This window comes from Kogia breviceps, chromosome 19, assembly GCF_026419965.1.
Source record: "Kogia breviceps isolate mKogBre1 chromosome 19, mKogBre1 haplotype 1, whole genome shotgun sequence".
Classification (NCBI taxonomy): domain Eukaryota; kingdom Metazoa; phylum Chordata; class Mammalia; order Artiodactyla; family Physeteridae; genus Kogia; species Kogia breviceps.
The window spans coordinates 55,763,302-55,784,316 of record NC_081328.1 but is presented as its reverse complement, the minus strand read 5'-3'; the positions used below and the strand labels follow the sequence as shown (position 1 = coordinate 55,784,316).

The 21,015-nt window shown below is 43.2% G+C and overlaps 1 long non-coding RNA gene and 2 pseudogenes across 1 annotated transcript; 2 read left to right on the top strand and 1 right to left on the bottom strand.

Moving 5' to 3' along the window:
- Positions 1–1,433: 1,433 nt before the first annotated feature.
- LOC136793203 (uncharacterized) lies at positions 1,434–12,297 on the top strand. The gene is made up of 4 exons (XR_010838179.1): positions 1,434–1,543; positions 10,314–10,534; positions 11,455–11,649; positions 11,799–12,297. It is a non-coding gene; the product is annotated as an uncharacterized lncRNA (long non-coding RNA).
- LOC131746732 (spindle and kinetochore-associated protein 1 pseudogene) lies at positions 1,761–2,600 on the bottom strand (annotated as a pseudogene).
- A 6,235-nt stretch (positions 12,298–18,532) lies between the features above and the next one.
- Positions 18,533–19,902, top strand: LOC131746731 (swi5-dependent recombination DNA repair protein 1 homolog pseudogene; annotated as a pseudogene).
- Positions 19,903–21,015: the final 1,113 nt, after the last annotated feature.

Here is a 21,015-nt window from a genome sequence, read left to right as displayed (position 1 = left end):
GAGCATTGAATGTACACATGATGGAGGGGCTCCTGGCTGAGGACCCCTAAGTGGAGATGGTAGATAACCTCTTTTTTCTTGCCAACTTGATTTGGTCCACTGGCTCCTATATTACGCTTTCAATTCCATGGTACAGTGTGTCTGGAAAGATGGTGAACTTTGGGTGGCTTGGCTGTCCAAGGTTATATGCAAGCTTTAATGAGGTAAAACAAAAGATGTGGTCATGATTCACCTTCTAAATAATGAAACTTTCAAGTACACTAGAACTTAGCAGTTTAGCAGCACATCAGAGCTAGCCACAAGTTTCCTGGAATTTTAGCTGCAGCAGGAACTTTAGCCGTCTATTTCTTCTCCTTTTGCATGTTTTTCTCTTACAAGCTTCTATATTTTGCTTATCTGCTTTATGCAGAACATATACAGACATCCATCTGCGGCCAGAATGACCAGCATTAGATATCAGGATTATACCAGCATTGCCCTAGGACAAAATGTCAGCACCAGGGGTTTGTAGATGTCTCTGTAGAGCTGCCCCAGCTGCCAGCACGTCAGTGCTCACTCAGACCTCTGGGACAGAGCGCAAACGAGCTCGTCTGGGTTTGGCACTGCTCTGGCTCCAATCTGTTGTTATCCTTAATTTGGAGGCACATGATGTAGGTGCAGCTGTTAGAGGCCCACCCTGGGAGTCTGCCAAAAAGAGATAAAGCTGTCCCCAGAAAAGGGGAAACTGTTTGAGCCTGGCAAGCACTTCCAAATGTGACTCATACAGAATTCTAAATCGTAGTACTTCTTAGGAATTTCCTGTTTCTGGAGTTAACCGTGTTCCTTTTTTAAAGCACCTTGCTGATTACTCTACTAAGGTGCAGTCTTTCTATAGTTGAATTCTCCTCGTCTGGGCAACAATGTTTTCCATTAATGGCCCGCATCACAGAGGTCTAGATCGCCCAGCATGATGGTCAGTTGTTGTGGACACTCTTGGCAACTGATTAGGTCAATGTAACGTTTCTTCTTTCTTCCTTTTTCTTTTTTTTTTTGCAGCGTTCGTAATGTACTACGTGGTCATCTCCATGATGGTGTCATCTGGTGAGACACTTTCTCTGCTGCAGGGATAAGGCCTGCCAAGCCACTGATGTAACATACGTAGACCGTAGACAGACCAGTGTCCCCAGGCGCAGAAGAGAAACCTAGTGCTTTCATTACAATGCTTTATAGGTTGAAGTTTACAGTCTGGTTTATACTGAATGCAGTTCAGGTAAGTTCTTCCCTAATGACGTATGGAAAAGCAGAATAATCAGATGCATAAGCTGCTTCCAGGTCCAGCTTCTAGGCCTGGCCTGCGGACTGAGATGTCATTGATGGAAGTCAGACACTAATGACATTTAATTCCAAAGTGCCTGGGTATCCTTGACCTTAACTTTTTGATCTTTTTCTTCCAGTACTACCACTGTACTCATCTTATTGAAGTCTGCGGCATTGCCCACTAAGCACAAAAACTAGACATGAACATTTTTAGCTGCATTATGTGCCTAGCACAGAGGCTCACAGGGTAAGTGGTTAAATAATATGGTGAAATGAAGTAAATTTTAAAATATATCTGCTTCCTCAGAAAGTATTTTATTTTTATAAGAAACAGGAAAAAAAATCTTAAAAATTGTATTAAAAAGCAAATTATAGGAACAGCCTCTAAACTCTATTGCTGATCAGTTCAAAAGCTCACAAGGGCTTTAGGTTGTAACATAATAGGTAAGTCCTCTCTGCCCCCTTCAGATCTCTAATAGCCTCTTTCAGTGTCATAAAATATTCACTATCAGATGAAACCTCTTGTCAATTTTCAAAGCTGTGAAGTCCTGTATGTCAGCTTCCACTATAAAATAATGACCTTTGGTATCCTTTCTTTATCAGTAAATCTGTGATAGAGATTTCTGGCCACAGAACTCATAGACTTTGTTGGTTGATGTAGGCTCTTATATTTACTAACTACTGCCTTGTTGATTTTTTTACCAACAGCATTAACTTGATAATAGGAAAAGCGAGATTTCACACCTGCAGGAATACCACTGCTGAAGTTATAAATGGTGTTGTTTAAGTATTCACAGTACGCCTGTGTTCTTTGGGGAACTTCTTTGTGAGTGTAGATTCTTTGATTTTGGTTCTTCTGTGTCAAGATCATGTCCCTAATAAAGCTTTAGGTTACTCTTACTTGAGGCAAACAGGGAGGACTCTCTTCTTTCAGATGTTCCACATCTTTATAATCTTCTTCAAAGAGATTCATAGTGGTCCTTGAGGGAATTGTTCGTTTTTCATACTGAATTTCCAATTCTAATTTATTTAGAAGTTCATTTGCTACAATGATCTCATCTCCATATTATTTCATATAGTCTTTAAGGCAGGTTCCTGGCCACAGTTTCTTAATGACAGTTTTTTAAAAAAAAATATTGCCAATCTTATCATTAATATGGGAGCATAATTGTTTCAGATCTGAGGTCATCCTTTACGCCTCTCAGAAAGTCTAGTAGCAAAAGCCAATGTTAGTTTTTAAAAAAACATTTTTCCTTTCTTCCTTTTTTCGGAGGTTGGTAAGCTAACCCCTCTCTTTGCCTTCTCGCCCCCCACCCCCTTTCTCTCTCTAAAATGAGTAAATACAAGATTCCTCAAAACAGAATTAAATTGCACTTCACTTCAATTGCAACCACAGCCTGGGGATGGCTTTAGCTGAGTATCCAAAGTCCTTCCTAGTGTTTTTTTTTTTTTCTCTCTCCGTGTGACCCTCAAGCCGGCTCTGAGGAGGGAAAAATACAACAATATGGTGGTTCCTGGTAGAACGAACATTTTCTTCCTCAGACTAACCTCTGCCATCTCTTCAGTGCTAGATGCGACTTTCCTTTAGCTTGATCGTGCTTCCAGGACCCCCCCCCCACCCCCCGAGGAGGGAGAACGGAACAGGGGCTTGCAAATCCCGCTTCACTTTTTACTGATCACCTTGCTCATCCATCGGAGGAGTATATGTGTGCCGACTCCTGGTACCTTCCTTTTAGTTCAGTAAATGATGTTTGGGTTGCTAACAAAATTATTTGGGGGTTATAATGAGAGTCTGGGACCTTTTGTAGTCCCATTATAGATGTATATTTCTGTCATCTTTTTTGTCTTTTTCATTTTAGTAAATAGAGTAAGGGTACTCTGGAAATGGGCACTTGACTTGAACTGATGTCCAACGGTCTCTAATTCCTTCCTTTCTTGGGAGATTCCTGCTTTAGAGGAGCTGACTTTCATGTAGAGTCAGGGACCTGGCTGCAGTGTACCGGAAAACTCCTTGGAGATTCCTGTGTTGAAAGCCTAGGCATGTACAGAACCTTTGACCCAGGCATTCTAGGAATGTACTCCAAGTGATTAGGTAGAGAATTGCCAGAGACCGAGGTGCAACATTCCTAGTTGCAGTATTGTTTACAAAAGGGATGTTTAGAAAGAACCTATATATCTTTCAATCAACTTTCAACTAAAAAACTTTGGGTACATCCAAACACTGAAATAATACACAAGCATCACAAAAAATGACATAGATATATAATCAACTGGTAAGGTGTGATGTTCACAGTATGCTGTTAAATAAGACAATTACGAAACAGTAGATATGCTATTATCCTGCATGTATAGGATAGAAAAATGTATTAGCTAAGCAAGAGAATTTTCACACTTTAGACCGGTTTACTTTGTACGATTTTTTACAGCAGTCATGCATTATGTCAGATTTTAAATTATTATTATTATTATTATTATTTTTTTTTTTTTTTTTTTTTTTTTTTTGCGGTACGCGGGCCTCTCACTGTTGTGGCCTCTCCCATTGCGGAGCACAGGCTCCGGACGCGCAGGCTCAGCGGCCACGGCTCACGGGCCCAGCCGCTCCGCGGCACGTGGGATCTTCCCGGACCGGGGCACGAACCCGTGTCCCCTGCATCGGCAGGCGGATTCTCAACCACTGCGCCACCAGGGAAGCCCTTAAATTATATTTTTGAAAATCAAAAGGACTATATTTGCCATTGTAACTATTTTTAAGTATACAATTCAGTGACTTTAATTACATTCCCAACATTGTGCAAACCATCATGGCTGTCTGGTCCCAAAACTTTTTCATTTTCCTGAACAGGAAATCTGTGACTATTAAGCAATCACTCCCCATTCTCCCCTCCCCCAGCCCATTACGGCCTCTATTGTTCTTTCCACCTCCATGAATTTGCCTATTCTAGATATTTCATGTAAGTGTCCCTATTCAGGCAACACCTGTGTGTAGGCTATCTCAAGAAAATCATGTTATATGTATATTTACAACAATTTTTAAAAATCAAATAGATTGAGACATTGAGAATTTCTGGGCAATAAATGCCCATTGATTTTATTTGTAACCATGAGTATTTTTAATCCAATCCAGAGCCATCCCGCTAGGTCTTCTGAGGCACTGGCTTCTGTATTCATTCCATCTGCATCGTGCACTGCTGTGCTTCAAACGCCCACATGTTGCAGGCATTCGGGCATCAGGAACTGCCCTTGGGCCCTGCTTCCAGCCCGGCATCTCACTGCTGCTTCTCACTCCTTTCAGGGTGGCTTCTGCATCAGTTGGCTCTCCTGCCACATCGGGAACAAACCACATTTTGCAAAGATCTTGGTGTTTGCCTGAGCTCCTGTTCCTCCTAGGTGCTCCACAGATCACTTTTAGGCTGACTTTTTTCCCAGCTTTATTTTAAGTTTAAGGTATACAAAGTGTTGATCTGATACACTCCTATATGGCAAAATGATTACTGTGTGTTAGCTGACACCTCCATCACGTCACGTAACCATTTCTTCTCTGCGGTGAGAAGATTTAGGATCTACTCTCCTAGCAACTTTCAAGTATATAACACAGTACTGTTAACTGTGATCATTGTGCTGTATGTTAGATCCCCAGAACTATTCATCCTATAACTTGAAGTTTATACCCTTTGGCCAGTATCTCCACATTTCTCCCACCCCCTGGAAACCACCACTCTACTCTGTTTCTGAGTTCAGCTTTTCTCGACTCCACATTTAAGTGAGATCATGCAGCTTTTGTCTGTCTCTCTCTGACTTATTTCACGGAGGATAATGCCCTCAAGGTCCATCTATGTTGTCACAAATGGCAGGATTTCCTGCTTTTTCATGGTTGAAAAATATTCCTGTGTGAGTGTGTGTGTGTGCACGCGCGTGACCTTTTTTATCCATTCATTTGCCCAAGGGCACTTAGGTGGTTTCCACATCTTGGCTATCGTGAATAATGCTGCAATAAACACGGAAGGGCAGATATCTCTTCAATATCCTGTTTTCAGTTCCTTTGGATATATACCCCCTAGGAGGGTTGCCGGATCATGTGATTATTCTGTTTTTAACTTTTTAAAGAACCTCCATACTGTTTTCCACAGTGGCTGCACCAATTCACACTCCCACCAGCAGTGCCCAAGTGTTCTCTTCTCTCCACACCCTCGCCAAAACTTGTTACCTCTTGCCTTTCTGATGATATAGGCTGACTTTTTCAGTTGGCATTCCCGGACCAGGTGGATAGTATAAATTCTTGCCCTGCTGCTTAAGCACAGCTCAGACTTCTCTTTTTTACAGCCGGTGTCTGGAACGGCTCCTCCAGGCGGTACGCGCCGCCTCTCACACCCGCTGCCCCAGCCTGGGCAGCCCCTTCCGTAGAAGCGGCTCTCATGCGGCGATCGTTGCTCTAAGTCCTCAACGCTACGCCACGGCTCCTCACGCGGGCACACAATTCCCAGCCTCACCCTTGGTGGTTGGCATCCCGGTACAACACGACACCGGGCCACTGCAACACAAGCTGAAGCTTTTTGCTCTCATGGTATTAAAGTGGCTTTGTCTTATTTTACCCGGAATTTCATCCATTTGCAATGGGAGGAAGGTCTGTGTGAAAGGTTAAAACTCTATGCAGGATTTAAACTCCACATGGGTTTTACTGAATATGACAGGCATGGTGCTTCCCAGCTGCATAGCTGCCTCAGGGGAACCTGCCCTCCTGACGGATGAGGCCAGGGTTGCTCTTAAGGGAAGGCTGACCGTCACTTATATCATGGGCCCAAGACCACAGCGTGTTTAGCCTATATGTTGTTCGTTGTAAAAATCTCAGTTCAAACAGAGGAAAAGGCAGTCACAAACTCTGGCTCTCTGGGATTTGAACTGGGAAATGCAGAGGAAGATTAAAGATGCCCGCAGAGAGGCAAGGAGGCGGGAGGGACAAAGGAGGCCATGGGGTAAGTTAATACTCGAAGTAAACAAAAACTTTAAGCAAGCAGGAGGAGGAGGCTGAGAAAAGACGTACTGAGCAATGCGTGCTGTAGCCAGTTAACTGCGAGAAGAAGTAAGCCTGCCACAAGCACGGCCTGGGTCGAGGACACCAGTGAGGTTTCACAATGTCTGGGGTCATGGACATTCCTGGTGCATCTTGAATCTACAAGGACCTTCAAGCTGGCTCTTTCAGTCCTGTTCTTACTCTCTGATACACCTGGGATTACAACAAGCCCCTCCTTCCCTGAGTTAACATGTGTGAGCCTATTCCTTGCAACTGGAGACAGCCTGGGAGCCCAGAAAATACTACCAGGAATAGAGATTTGTGAAATATGAAATCACCAAGGATGAGGAGATTTTGTGATTAGTTAAGACACAATGGCTGAAAGCACTGACATGTTCTACCTATTCCAAAACTGCGTCTTCTTGATAGTCATACCATGACTTCTTTGCAGCCATGGGCAAAAGCTGCAAAGTGACAGTTTTAAGGGTGTAAGGAAAGAAACCGAGCAGAGTTACATGCTTTTCATCTATAGCAGTAGGAAATTTACAAAGTTAAAGTCCAGGGTGCCCTACTCAAAGCAGCTAAAGAAATCTGTTAAAGGAAGTACTTTTATCCGGCAGCCAATAGCTGCATCAGAAGAAATCACAAAACCTGCTGCACCTTTCTTGGCCACTTCCTGTTTGGCAGGAATGAGAACATTTGTGGAAAGTGGAAGGCGTTACTTTTCACTGAGCTCCGCATTTTAACCAGGTATCCACCACAAGTATGAAGCAAACCCTCCCCCTAGCGTCCTCCCACCCACCTCTGCCACATTGATTTGTGTTAACGTGGAGTTAATTGTAAATGCTAAATGTTTTATTTTCATTTCTGTTCATTGATGTTGTCGGTATATGACTTTGTCCCGTATTTCAAGGGCTACTAAGGACAATGTCTTTGCTCTTTGTATGTTCAAGGATCTATTCTATCCATGAGAAAACATATAATGTATAGGAAATAATATTTGGCTTGAAATATAAGTTAAATTTTTATGCACATTTTAAGCATTCTTACAAGTTAGGAGGACTTGTGTTTTTAAAGTGGAAGGTGTTGGGACTTCCCTGGTAGAGGAGTGGTTAAGAATCCGCCTGCCAATGCAGGGGGCACGGGTTCCAGCCCTGGTCCGGGAAGATCCCACATGCCGCGGAGCAACTAAGCCTGTGTGCCACAACTACTGAGCCTGTGCTCTAGAGCCCGCGAGCCACAACTACTGAAGCCCGTGTGCCTAGAGCCCGTGCTCTGCAACAAGAGAAGCCACCGCAATGAGAAGCCGGCACCTCAACGAAGAGTAGCCCCTGCTCGCCGCAACTAGAGAAAGTCCACGCACAGCAGCAAAGACCCAACATAGCCAAAAATAAACAAATTTAAAAATGAATAATAAAATATTTTAAAAGACAAGTGGAAGGTGTTACTTTTCACTGAGCTCCTCTTTTTGACTGCTTGTGATAATCCATCACAACTATGAAACAAACCCTCTCCCTGATACCTGTGGAAAGAGGCATTTGTAAGAATCAAGGTAAGGGGCCAAGTCTTACCTTTAAATCAATGCCAAGGTGGAGGTAAAGGAACTGACCACAGAGCAGATAACGGAGTTCAGCTGATGAGCAAAGTCAGAGTCAAGAACGAGCCTGAGATGAAAAGTTCCCGGGGGGATTGAGAAGCTCAGGATGGACACTGGATTTTTCTATGGGTCAGAGAACAAAGTTAGCAAAATTTCATAGAGCAGCGAGCCAGTAGTTGATATCCGAGCTACCTACCCTAAGACTATAACAAAGAAGATACAGCAGAAGCTCATCACCGCTTTATTTATAAGAGATAAATGTGCATGTAACCAAATGTCAGGCAACAGTAAAAAGGTTAAGCAAAAACCACGGTAGTACATCAGAGGAATGCCATGGAGCCGTTACAGAACACAGAAAGGCTATGTTCATGAACTATTAAGTGAAAAAATAAAAAAAACTACTGTGCTCACTGACGTCAACTTTGAAAAAGTACTCACAAAAAGCACGTTGAATATAGGTCAGCCAAAATATTTACTGTGGTGTTTTACTACAGATTACTGTTATCTTCATCCGTATAATTTCCATATATTCTGAAATTAGCAAATATTTATCTTATCATCAGAATACATACTAATGACACCTAAAGGCCATATACTGTGCAATCTCATCGACCAGCTTATAAGACCTTCCGACAGTCCACGTCACATTAAGTCGCTCTTTAAGCAAATCATGCTTTAAAAAGATGATATACTTAAAGTGTAGGTTTAAAAAAGCCTATGGTGTTTTATTTGTAAAATGTGCTCGGTGGTCAGTCCTACTGATAATAACAAAAAACTTGTCTAACATTATGCTATTTTTGAATGAATGTTAAGCACAAAATAGGCCTATATTAGTGATTAATATAATGTCTGGTTATGTTAATTTTGTCTGCTACCTTTTCCTACCTTTGCCTCTTGCCTCCATTCTAAAATTTAAAAATACCACTTAAAACCTTAATCACTATTGGATGTTTAAACTATTGAATGTTTTGTTAATTGCAGTAATAACGAAAGATTATTCTAGAATTATGGAAACTAAGAATGTAGTAAGACCTAAAATCTAATATTAGGAGATTCAGGGTTTTAAGGCTTTTCCTGCAGGAGAAGTTTCCATCTAACTCTTGTATCAACTTCATCATTAACTTTCCCAGCTCCTGCTCTTTGGAGAGTTCTAAGAATACCTAAGTAGGAGACAATAAATAAGGAAACGAAAATGTCAAGGTGTTTCTGAAAGATGGTTGCACCCAGAGATTCACACAAAGTTTACCTGGATTGATGCTCTCTGGTTTAAAAACTCACCTGTTCCAAGGTAGCCTGAGAGAGGCTTTATTCTTCCAGGTCAAAGGTCTCTTTCACTGCATTTAATGGGGCCGACATTAGTGGCTCACAAATTTTTCACCAAAAGTATTTTCAAAGCAGGCAACAAAAACAGCAACTTCAAATCCATGAGGTAATTAAGTAATTAAATTTTCTTGAGATAAATTAGAGTGCTGATACGGATAATCAAAAGATAGCAATGCACTCATGTATAAATTACCTGTAAACTTTCTCATTAAGGAGTACCTTGTGTCCTATATTTCAGTAGTTATATCCTTTTGATTCTCTGCACATGTATGTTTTGGACTCCAGATCAATTGTTGGGTATTGCTTTAGTCTACATTTATAAAACCATGGAGTATACTCCATGCTGGTCCCCTTTTAATGAATCCCATGCTTCTTACAGGTCAAGACCTCATAAGTATCTAGTGTGCACTCTAGTCAATGTCTCTGGAACTAGTTCAGAAACCCCTCATCAATCCTGACTTCTCATCTCTGTATTTTTCATGTAGTTCCAGCACTAATGTAAACAAATGGATCAATGGGGTAAAAAGGAGTATTGACAGATTGAGTCCATCCATGGGCCACAGCCTTGCTCCTTGAGCCTCTGACTGACAAACATGGAGATGCCAGAAGCTCACCTCGGTGTTCTTTGGGCTATCACGCTGATAATTATGCTCCAACAGTATGCAATGGCAATGGAAGCAGGACAGAATAGTTTGACTTATTTGCAGCTGGGTTTCCTCATTAGCAGAGGGAAAATCAGTTGGAGGAAAGCCAAGTCAAGGGGCACCAATACATTCCCTTCAAAATTTTTAAGACTATTCCAGTGGAAATTTTCCAAGGTTTGATTGATGATATGTTTTCTCCTTGAAGTTATCTAATATGTATTCCACGTGAAAATATGCACCGTACGTGAAGTCTTAATATGTCTAAACTTACCTGCCTCTAATTTGGAAAACGCCTGAGATAGAGGGTGAACATCCTCCACAGGTAATTTATATGCCATCATGGAGGAATACCTGGGAGGAGAAGCGAGTGAAGGTTACTGTGCTTTAATGTTACGATATTGGAAAGAACCTGACAGCTAAAATAACCGAAGAATTTTTCAAAAAGTTTCCTTTAGGGACTTCCCTGGTGGTCCAGTGGCTAAGACTCCACGCTACCGATGCAGGGGGCCCGAGTTCGATCCCTGGTCAGGGAACTAGATCCCACATGCTGCAACTAAGAGTTCGCATGCTACAACTGAAGATCCCGAATGTCACTACGAAGATCCTGCATGCTGCAACTAAGACCCAGCACAGCCAAATAAATAGAAGTTTCCTTTAAATTAAAAGGTAAATAGTTTAAATTTGATAAAGCATGAATTTGATCCAAAATATGTCTTTAGTCATAAAAGTTTGATTACAACAAAAATCTTGTTGTCCCAAATTTAATGTTCAAGATAAATTCTTAAAAATAGCTCTGATAATCTTTCTTACTCAGCCTGTGGTATCTTTCGTGTTACAGTTCTTACTCTCAAAAGCCAATCTTTCCGTGCTCCCTGGGACCTTTTTATCAAATTATTTTCTCTGCATTTAATTTTCAATCTCTTATACAAGAATTAAAACCTGTTGAACTCTCTCCTATTAAAAAAATTCTTGGGCTTCCCTGGTGGCGCAGTGGTTGAGAATCCGCCTGCCGATGCAGGGGACACGGGTTCGTGCCCCGGTCCGGGAAGATCCCACATGCCGCGGAGCAGCTGGGCCTGTGAGCCATGGCCGCTGCGCCTGCGCGTCCGGAGCCTGTGCTCCGCAACGGGAGAGGCCACAACAGTGAGAGGCCCGCTTACTGCAAAACAAAAAACAAAAAACAAAAAAAACATCTTTCAATTAAATTCAACCTTATTCTGCTATTCACGTGGATTTGGTTATCCTTACTTGTAACTCATGGCTGACCTCATACAACTTTAAAGGAACCATTGGGAGGATCAAATGATTTATAATCAATTAATTTAGGATAGAGTCAATCTTTCTAAAGCATGCGAGGCTGTTTGACTCTTGGTGCAATTTTATATTTGATAAACTGCTATAGGCTGATACAGAATTTTCATTGTCTATTTGAAACACCATTAAATTGATGGTTATATTTGTTTGTACTTCCTAACTCTCTCATTCCACCATTTACACACACACACACACTCCATCCATCTATTCTCAGTATGAAACACTCACTGAACATAACTTTTCAATTGCTGTCTTTCCTCTGTACTTCCTAGTGACCCCCAAACAACTTGTTTCGTAATAAACAAGCAGCTGAGGCTTTCTTCCTGTCCGGACCAGTGTAAGACTAGGCCCCGTGTGCTGGAAAGTCCTTATACCTTGTCACCCAAGCCAAAAGAATCCCTCACCTTTCCTGCCGAGCAGCCTGTGGAAAAAGCTTCAGAATCTCTGTGTGGAGAGGCCCCACCTAGGTGAGTTCCTTTATTTTTACTTCTAGTAAATAATCTTTACCAAACTTGCTTTTCAGATGTTGAATGGAACCAATACAACTAGTCCAGGGAAGAGAAAGAAGAGCTGAAAGAATAAAATATGTGTCTCTTCATTTCTCCCTCAACTGCAGATGCAGAGTAAGGTGTCTGATCATAGATCAAGGAGCTAAGAAGCATCAGCTGTCTGTTCACAGGGAACAGACACTCTCTCTACAGGAACCTGGGGGTCGAGCGCTGGCTCTGGACGGGCACCCACCTCAGCCTTCCGGATACCACGACGGCCACGCGGTCACACATGGCCTCAGCCTCGGCAGTGTGTTGGGTGGTCAGGAGGTCACGCCCCTCTCGGTGTGTTTAACAATGGCCTGAATCGCCAGCCTAAGGATGAAGTAAGGGGTAGTTTGAAAGTAATTAGGGAAAAACAGATGAATGGGAATGAACATGAAGCCTACACAGAGAATGTTCGATTTGGTTACAAGAAGAAAGAAACCTCTGCTCTAGAGAGAAAGAAGAGAAATTGTACCACATTACGTAATTATACCACCACATCAATAGGCTTCACGGAATGAAAAGTAGACACCTGAAAATTGAGTAAAATAGTGTTTGTTAAAAAAATAGTTGAAGTACAGAGAAACACCACACTGTAGGATTTTCAATAACTGAAAAATAAAACAGAAGAAGAATGAGGCAGGGAAGAGCAGCAAGAGAAAGAAAATTCAATCGAATACAGTCAAGAGTCCACGTGATTCTTAAAACGTCTATTTTTCCTCCCCTGAGGAATTCTGAAGACTGTATCAAGTTTCACTGAATCAAGTAATAGAGGGTGTGGGCGTCAAAGGTTAACGGAGCAAGAGTGAAAACTAAATGAGTGGGCTTCCCTGGTGGCGCAGTGGTTGAGAATCCGCCTGCCGATGCAGGGGACATGGGTTCGTGTCCCGGTCCAGGAAGATCCCACATGCCACGGAGCGGCTGGGCCCGTGAGCCATGGTCGCTGAGCCTGTGTGTCCGGAGCCTGTGCTCCGCAACGGGAGAGAGAGGCCTGTTACCACTAAAAAAAAAAAAAAAAAAAAAAAAAAAAACTAAAGGAGTAATCACTGCAGACTTACACTGCTGACTCGGACACTTCGCATGACGCCCCTCACACGTGCAGCTGCCCCTCGGGGTCCATCCGTGTGGACGGCTCATCCTGAGGCACCACCGCTGGGTTCCCCAGGACGCTCAGCGCGAAGCACAGCTGCAACGAGAGGAGCCGCGTCTGCCACCGACCTGGGGGTGCGTAGAGGACCCCAAGCTCCGCCCTACCTTTCTCTTCGCTCCCTCGGAAAGGCCTTGCGGGGAGCTTCAGCTAGTCCTGCAGCTTCAGTGCGTCCACCAACCTGCAGGAAACACCGAGATGGCCCTACCTAAGACACTGTAGGTAACCCTAGCATTTTCAATCTGTAAAGAGTACAGTAAGTTCCATTCACATTGTCCCAAATAATAAATCTTATGATTTGGCTCTTATTCAGGTTTTCAACCACTTTATTTGCATAAAAAGTAAAGACATTGTTCATCAGCTCCTCTCCATATTTAATGAGCAAGTTCTATATTCCTCCCTTCCTCCAGCTACAAAGAGTGTGAAGGAGGCTTCTCTCTGTACCTTGAAATACTAAGGGCAGCATCCTCCTCACCCAGTACGTTCACTACCGAATACAACTCCAGGTGTTCTTTGACTGTAAGATGGGGCCACAAGGAGTTCTCCTGGGGACAGGACTCCAAGCATCTGATGACATCATCTTCCTGTTGCTTCCGAGGTGTTCTCCTGCCATTTAAAACCACCTACATCGAACACTGAATGTCAGAGTCACATCTGGCTTTCACTCCAATCCTCCTCCTCCTTCTGAAGGAGATAAAAATGGCCATTCAGGGCTTCCCTGGTGGCGCAGTGGTTGAGAATCCGCCTGCCGATGCAGGGGATACGGGTTCGTGCCCCGGTCCAGGAAGATCCCACATGCCGCAGAGCGGCTGGGCCTGTGAGCCATGGCTGCTGAGCCTGCGCGTCCGGAGCCTGTGGCCTGTGCTCCGCAACGGGAGAGGCCACAACAGTGAGAGGCCCGCGTACCACAAAAAAAAAAAAAAAAAATGGCCATTCAGCTGCGATCCTTTTTGAGCAAGCAAGAGATATTTTATAAATTCTTTCATCATTTGATGCTGGAGAGGGTGTGGAGAAAAGGGAACCCTCCTGCACTGTTTGTGGGGATGCAAGTTGGTACAGCCACTGTGGAGAACAGTTTGGAGGTTCCTCAGAAAACTAAAAATAGAACTACCATATCATCCAGCAATACCACTCCTGCATGTACATCTGGAGAAAACTCTAATTCAAAAAGACACATGCACCCCAATGTTCACTGCAGCACTATTTACAATAGCCAGGACATGGAAGCAACCTAAGTGTCCATCAACAGATGAATGGATAAAGAAGGTGTGGTATATTTATACAAAGGAATATTACTCAGCCATAAAAAGAACGAAATAATGCTATCTGCAGCAACATGGATGGACCTAGAGATTCTCATACTGAGTGCAGTCAGACAGAGAAAGACAAATATCATATGATATTGCTTATATGTGGAATCTACAAAAAGGTTACAAATGAACTTATCTACAAAATAGAAACAGACTCATAGACATAGAGGACAGACATGCAGTTGCCAAGGGGTAGCAGGGCATGGAGAGGGGTGGACTGGGAGGTTGGGGTTGGTAGATGCAAACTATTACATTTAGAATGGATAAACAACAAGGTCCTACTCTATAGCACAGGGAACTATATCCAATCTCCTGGGATAAACCATCATGGAGAAGAATATTTTAAAAAGAACGTCTATATGTGTAAAACCGAGTCACTGCTGTACAGCAGAGACCAGCACAACATTGTAAATCAACTATACTTCAATAAAAGAAAATCATTTGATTGACTGATCGGAACACTGATATTTAAGAGGACATCTCCCCTGGCCATGAGCTTGGCCCCCTCCCATGCCACGTACCACTCCCGCGGTTGGCTTTGTGTCTCCAGTTATCATTTTAATAGATGCACTTTTCCCAGCTCCATTGTGTCCCAGCAAGCCCAAGGCTTCAGGTGGGGAAAGGTTCCCCATCACTATTTGTATTATAGAGGCCAACTGACCTAAAATCACTTAGCTCAGGAATGTTTTGAAACAAAATAACATTTCAAACTGCACCTTCATCATTTTCTAAATTACAACATTAATGGAAAGACTTTGGGTTTACACCAGAAGAATCTGGTCTTCTGGATCCAAAATTGGTTGCTTTTCTTGCCATTTGATTTGAGACAGAATTTGGAAGTAAAAACGTTTCTCTGCTGACATGTCATGTGGTTTTCTAATCACATGTTAACCAAGATATATGAACAGACTCAAAGAATGGAAAATTATTTCCTTCATAGTCCTAAGTAAAGAGAATAAAGAACATTCTAATAGAGGAAACGTTACCGAAAAAAAGCAACTTTTCTTTTTCTCTTTGTATTGCTTGTGTAAACAGCTTGCCATTACCACTGGTTTCTGAAAAACATGAGAAAGCATGATTTTCCTGTTAAATGTCACATATTTTGTGCACTCATGTTTTACCTTCCATTTCCTAGGCTATGAATTTAACCAGATTTTGTGCTAATAGTAATTCAGCCTCTTGTTTCAAATAAAACACCCAAATGTATGTTTATGAACGAGGACTTCTTTGTCAACTCCTTCTAAAAGTAATTCCTGGGCTTCCCTGGTGGCGCAGTGGTTGAGAATCCGCCTGCCGATGCAGGAGACACGGGTTTGTGCCCTGGTCCGGGAAGATCCCACGTGCCGCGGAGCAACTAAGCCCGTGAGCCATGGCCGCTGAGCCTGTGCGTCCGGAGCCTGTGCTCCGCAACGGGAGAGGCCACAACAGTGAGAGGCCCGCATACCGAGAAAAAAAATAAATAAATAAATAAAAATAAAAAATAAAAGTAATTCCTAACCAAATATATTCCCTTTTTGTTATGCTAACCTTGCCTTTTGCATTAATTCCGTGTCCAGCCCATTTGTTATTGATTTTCATACAGGGTAAATTCACTCGCTCTTTTTCATATGCTATTTAGAGTTGTTGACATTACAATTTCAATATATTGTAAAATGAAATCAAAACTCTTGAAAAAGATGTGGGATTTTGTTAAAAGTTGATTAAAAAAATATCAGAATTCTTGAATTGTACTGATGAATGAGGACTAACACCCACAAAGTAATGGAAGAAGAGAAAATTAAAGGAGTGATGACAGGATAAGTACTCCAAAAGACAATGATTTGAAAATGACCTACACATGGAAGTATTACAGAAACGAAAGCAAATTTTAATGCTAAAAACCAACAGTTTATCCACTCTACAGGACAAGCTGACTATCCCATTATTTCATCAGGGGCTGAGTCACTTGTTTTCACCTCATCCAGGTTGGAAGTAGTGAGTGTGCACTTGCAATCTTCACTTGTTCAGTTTGAACATCTTCACCTTCTTCTGGCTCTTCTGGATTTGGATAATTTTCACTTTTTCTTGGAGAGATTCTAGAGAGAAAATCAAATAACATTAAAATGAAATTCTATCTGTACAGCAGCTACCAAGAGAATGTTGCTTCAACTATTAAATCATTATTCTTTGCTTTCAGGGAATATAAATGATTAATTTATTACCTACAGGATTCCCCTTGACAGTAATAACCCACTCAAGTAGCCAAGTCCCATGAAATACTCTTTGACCATTTATTCCCTTTAAAACCTTTTATCCCATCGGTCAACCAGCTCTCTAAATTCTCTCAAATACAGACTTATCAGTGTATTACAGAAGACTGTAATAGGAGACAAAGAAGGACATTACATCATGATAAACGGACTGATCCAATAAGAAGATATAACAATGGTAAATACATATGCACCCAACATAGGAGCATCTCAATACATAAAGTAAATATTATCAGACATAAAATCAGACATAAAAGGAGAAATTGACAGTAATACAATAATAGTAGGGGGGGGGCTTCCCTGGTGGCGCAGTGTTAAGAAACCGCCTGCCGATGCAGGGGACACGGGTTCTAGCCCTGGTCCCCACATGCCGCGGAGCAACTAAGCCCATGCACCACAACTACTGAGCCTGAGTTCTAAAGCCTGCAAGCCACAACTACTGAGCCCGAGTGCTACAACTACTGAAGCCCGCGTGCCTAGAGCCTGTGCTCCGCAACAAGAGAAGCCACCACAGTGAGACACCTGTGCACTGCAACAAAGAGTAGACCCCGCTCGCTGCAACTAGGGAAAGCCCATGCGCAGCAATGAAGACCCAACGCAGCCAAAAATAAATTAATTTTTTTTTTAAAAATAAAAAGAATAGTAGGGAAATTTAATGTCACACATATCAATGGACAGATCATCCAGGCAGAAAATCAATAAGGAAGCACTGGTCTTAAATGACATATTAGACCAGATGGACTTAATAGATATGTGTAAAAAAATTCCATCCCAAAGCAGCAGAATACATTCTTTTCAAGTGCACATGGAACATTCTCAGAACAGAGTTCATGTCAGGCCAGAAAACAAGCCTTGGTAAATTTAAGAAAATCATATCAAGCATCTTTTCCAGCCACAACTCTATGAGACTAGAAATCAACTATAAGAAAAAAACTGCAAGAAGCACAAACATGCGGAGGCTAAACAAAATACTCCTAAACAACCAATGAGTTACTGAAGAAATCAAAGAGAAAATGAAAAAAATACCTGGAAAAAATCAACAACATAAAAACAAAAACACAAAACCTATGGGACACTGCAAAACCAGTTCTAGGAGGTAAGTTTATAGGGATATAAGCTTACCTAAGGAAACAAGAAAACTCTCACATAAAAAACTTAGTCGTACACCAAAAGGAGCTAGAGAAAGAACAAACAAAACCCAAAATTAGTAGAAGGAGACAAATCATAAAGATCTGGGTAGAAATAAATGAAATAGAGACTGCTAAAAATGGAAAAAGATCAATGAGAGTAAGAGCCAGTTCTAGATGAAATTAAGAAACCTTTAGCCAGACTCGTTCAGAAAAAGTGAGTTCACAGCGGCAGAGCGTATGAGGTGTGGAGCTCCCCTGCCCCACAAACACATCACACACACCTCTGCCTGGGGAGCCACGCCCATGGAAAAGCACCTGGAAAGTGGAGAGGAGCTCGTGCACAGCCTGAGCAGCACAGGGAAGACGTCCACACAGCTGAGCAGGACCGAGGACAGGCGCGAGGTCGGCACCCCCGCCCCCGGAGGAGGGCGTGATAAGCAGAGAGGGTTCGCACCGGGGCCCGGCCCGGGGGAGCGAGCGGGTCGCGCCACAGGCCGGGGGCCTGGGGTCCTCCGCAGAGGAGACAAGCCCCTCGGCTGCTGGGGGAACCGCAGGCACAGACGCGGGGCCGGGACGCCTGACTCCACGCATGAGGAGGGCCGCGCGCAGGCCCACCCACAGCCAGGGCCGAGGGAGCTCCGCGCCGGCAGCCGCCGCCTCCCTGCCGCCCTCACTCCGACCGAGCCAGCCCCGCGGCCCCCGTCGCCCCACTCACAGCCCAGCTGGGCCAGCCGGGCCCTCGGAACGCCCCGCGGCTGCCGGAGCGGGACAGCCGGGCGCCCGAGCGGCGCGGGAGCGCGCACTCCGCGGGCAGGCGCGCCCCGGGAGGCGAGGCGCGGCTCCGGCAGCCCCAGCCCTGGGACGCCCGGACCCCAGCCGCTCCACGGCCCGGCCTTGCCCGAGACCGGGGGGCGGGGCGGGGCGGGGCGGCGGACGTAGCCTCGGGCCGCATCTGGGCAGCGCACGCGGCGCCACACCAGCCCTCGGCGAGCGCGGGAGCCTCGCCTGCGGCGCCGAGCCCGGCTCTGGGGCAGGGGGCGCACCGAAGGGGAGCGGAGCCCCACTGAGGCCACCACCCTCAGGGCTGCAGCCGCCGCAGCCGGGGGGCAGGCCCCGCCCCTGACAGGGTGGCAAGAGCCACCGAGCAGAGAGGAGGTCCCGCCTCACGTCCTGCACAAGCAGAGCCCCTGACTCCAGGCACACCCCCTGCGAAGGTGGCAGAGGCCAGGACACCCCGAGGAAGACGTGGCTCGTGTCCAAAGCGAAAACAGCCCTCGCACCAGAGACGCCGGACGCACCCACGGCAAAAGAGCCCTTCAGGACCGCAACAGGCAAGGGTTTCCCCTAAATTCAGAGACGGAGAAGGGCAGAGGAGCTCCTCCCCATCAAAAGAGCAAGAGAAATGCCCTGAAAGAACACACGATGAGACGAGCTCCCCAGTCGGCCAGACCCTGGGTTCCAAAAGGTGGTAATAAAAATGCTAAATGGGCCGCTGAGACTCCGGGCTGCCGGCAGCAGCTGTGTTGGTTCTCTGCGCCCTCAGGGGATGGCGGAGGGAGGGGCTCTTCGCTGCTTAATCGAAGATTGTGCAGACAGGAAAGTAAAGCAAGATTTCAAGATGGAAAGTCCATCAGATGCAGCTGTGGGGTTAGCTAGCACTCCACAGGCTGGTGCCAAGCCACCGTCTCCCCGTACAAGCAGTTCAAGAAAACAACCTATGAGTGCAACCCGCAGGGAACGATTAAGGAAAACGAGATCTTCATTTAATTCTTGTTATGGAGTGGTAAAACGAATTCAAGTAGAGCGTGAAGAAAACGATCAGACCTTTTCAGAGAAACCAGCACCTTCAACAGAAGAAAACTGTTTGGAATTTCAAGAAAATTTTAAACACATAGACAGTGAATTCGAAGAAAGTACATATTTGAAAAATACCTTCAAGAATATCGATGCATGTGCATCTAAATCACTTGATTCTGAGTCATGCAGTGATCTCCGGAATGACTTTATGAATGAGAATCTTCCCAAACACGGATTAAACAAAGAAAAAGCAAAATTGGTGAAGCAGATTCAGGAGAAAGACGACCTTCTTCGGAGGCTAAAACTAGTCAAAATGTATAGATCAAAGAATGACCGGTCTCAGTTACAGATGTTAATAAAGAAGTGGAGAAGCTGTAGCCAGCTGTTGCTTTATGAGTTGCAGTCAGCTATGTCCGAGGAGAACAAGAAACTAAGCCTTACTCAGCTGATAGACCACTATGGGTTAGATGGTAAATTGCTACACTGTAACAGAAATGAAGAAGAATTTATAGGTGTTTAATTCATAATTTTTTCTCCAGAATGTCTTTGTGGATGACAATGTAATTAAAAGATATTTATACATTCTAAAGGGAAGATGTAAACCATTAGGGCTTTAGAGAAACGTATCCTGGTGAACCTGGATCAATTTAGGGCCTCTGTTATATAGGTATAAACTAGGTTCTAAAATGAAAATTTAGTGTTTTGAATAAATTTGCCAAAGAAAACTTGACAGTTAAAGAAAGGTGAAAAAAAAATTAAATCATGATTAAAAAAATAATTTGGCCAACTGTGGAAGTGAGTTTTAATACATTGTTTTATTTATTGTGGTAAAAGTTTTATTTTAAATGTTAAAAAACAGTCCATCTAGTGTATGTCTAAACCTAAACTTGTCTGAAGATGCCTGCCTCTCCTAAGTTTATGCCTCTCCTTTGTTTCCACCCATTTACCACAAATTTCCATCTGGATGGTCTAGCAGGTAATTAAACTCATATGTTCAAAAATTTTAAAAAAATGCTAAATGAATTAAGAAAGATCCTCTATAGAAACAGAAACCTCTGTAACCAGGAACTAGAAACTATAAGGATGAAGCAATCAGAAAATAGATAATTCAGTTTCTGAGACAAAAAGCAAATCTAGAAGCAATGAACAGCCAACTAAATGACACAGAGAAAGAATAAATGATCTGGAAGATAGAACAATGTAAATCACACGATCATGAACAGCAAGGGGGTTGTCTGTTGTGTTAGCCAGAGTTTTTACATTTTAATGAATACACGTCCCAATCAAACAACTGTATATAACTTCAGCATTTCTTAATGGTCAGTAAAAAAATGACGACATATGGAACGTCTTTGCATATATTAAAATAGGAAGAACACATATTCAATACACCAACACTTGTGTGAAAATGTATATAATTTTATAAATGTATGAATTTATAAAAATTTCGGAAATCTTCTCCCTATTAAACTTTTTTGCCATTAAGAGAAAACAAGTCTGTAACCCAGTGTGTACCCCCCTTCTGCCTCATTTACTAAAATGCACTGAAATAATATTTATATTTTGTTTCAGCATCTTTTCCCAGCGTAAAATTCCACTTTTTTCTCTTTATGCTTCATTATTCAAATTAGCTTATTTATTTAATCCATATTTAAAAGATTTTTGGT